Consider the following 1,826-nt stretch of genomic DNA (forward strand, 5'->3'; position numbering starts at 1 on the left):
TCCTCCTCCTCCTCCTCCTCCTCCTCCTCCTCCTTCTTCTTTTTTGTGATTCTACAACTTCTCAATATGGCTCTGTGAAGCGGGATCAAGCATTCAAATATGGAGACGTTTTACAGTCTAACCGTGACGTGATGCTTTTTAATATAGCCAACTCAAAGGCTGGGAAGATGGCCATGAATGAAGGGCTTGTCATGCAAGCATGAAGATCTGCTTTGAGTTCTGATCCCCAGCATCCACATACAAGATCAGATATGAAAGTGAATGCCTGTAATCCCAGCACCAGGCAGATTGAAATGGGATCCTGGCTCTTGCTGCCCAGACAGTTTAGATCAGTGTTTCTCAACCCTCCTAAAACTACGACCCTTTAATACAGCTCCTCCTGTTGTGGTGACCCCAATCACAAAATTATTTTCATTGCTACTTCATAACTGTAATTTTGCTGCTGTATAAACCATGTAAATATTCATGTAACATAAACATATGATAGGCAGGTGGTCTTAGGTGACCCCTGTGAAAGGGCCATTTGACTCACAAAGGGGTGTGATCCACAGATTGAAAACTGCTGGTTTAGCTGAATGGTGAGCTCTGGGTTTAGAGAAAGACCTTGTTCAAAAAGCTGTGTGGAGAGTGAGTAAAGAGAACACTGGATATTGACCTCTGGTTTCTGTATACACACATGTGCATGTGCATACAAACAAACGTGTACACACACACATGTGCACACACACGCACTCATACACGCACATGCAGGCACACTACCAATTCACAGGCAGGCGCGCTCACAGTCACACACACTTGTGCGCTTACAGGCATGTAGGCTCACAAGCATGTAGGCTCGAAGGCTCACATGCACGCTCAGACTCATTCACACACAGATACACGCACGCACGCACGCACGCACACAGACTGACTCACTAGACTCCAGTTCTAGCATGGGAAGCAACAAGACATATTTCCTCCAAACTGGTTTAAAACTGCCCATCTTCACTTGTTTTATCTCAGAGTTGGTTAATAACTTCCTCCTGGGATTGGTCAGTTCTTTGTCTTCCTTGCTCAGCCCAGCCACAAACCTCATCAGAACAACACCTGTAAAACTGGCAAACAGCTGCACCTCGAGCTTGGAAACTGATGGAGAGGGAGAAAAAATGTCCCCACAGTTCCTATCAGCCTTAAACAGAAACATCTGTTCCACGGGAGCCTTTTGCTGGCTTGGTTTTCAGGGAAGCGTTCCAGGCAGGCGACAGCCCTTGGTGACATCAGCCACAAAGAAGGGCTGCAAGGAATGGTGCACACAGAGAATTGTCTGTGAGCCAGGAAATGGAATCTCAAGCCTCACATTCTAGATGACTTTAAAAGCACCAGTACTTGCTTAAAAGGAGAGACACTGCCAGGGGCTGGAAAGCACTCCCAACGAAAGAGAAAATAATACAGAAGAGAAAGTTCATGCATCCAGCAGACCTGGGAGTTTTGTTCTCTCTACCCATCGGCTCAGTAGCAGAGGAAGATTTCCACTCTGTCAGTGTCTGTGGAGACAAATGCTCTCCTTCCATCCCTCTTTAGTTGGTATCTAACCATGATGATCTTTTCAAAGGCATGGGTTAAGTCAGACAATGTTGGTAAAGCGTATAGTTCAGAACCCACAGTATGGATATTGCTATTATCTAAAGGTTGAATCTTGCATATGCTACTCAAGTGTGCTACAGGTGAACTATGTCCTCACTCCTCACTGGGGGATTCTAGGCAGGGGCCCTACCACTGAGCCACGCCCCCAGCCCCTCACTGGGGGATTCTAGGCAGGGGCTCTACCACTGAGCCACGCCCCCAGC

The sequence above is a fragment of the Grammomys surdaster genome, unplaced genomic scaffold (assembly GCF_004785775.1).
Source record: "Grammomys surdaster isolate TR1022 unplaced genomic scaffold, NIH_TR_1.0 166, whole genome shotgun sequence".
Lineage (NCBI taxonomy): Eukaryota > Metazoa > Chordata > Mammalia > Rodentia > Muridae > Grammomys > Grammomys surdaster.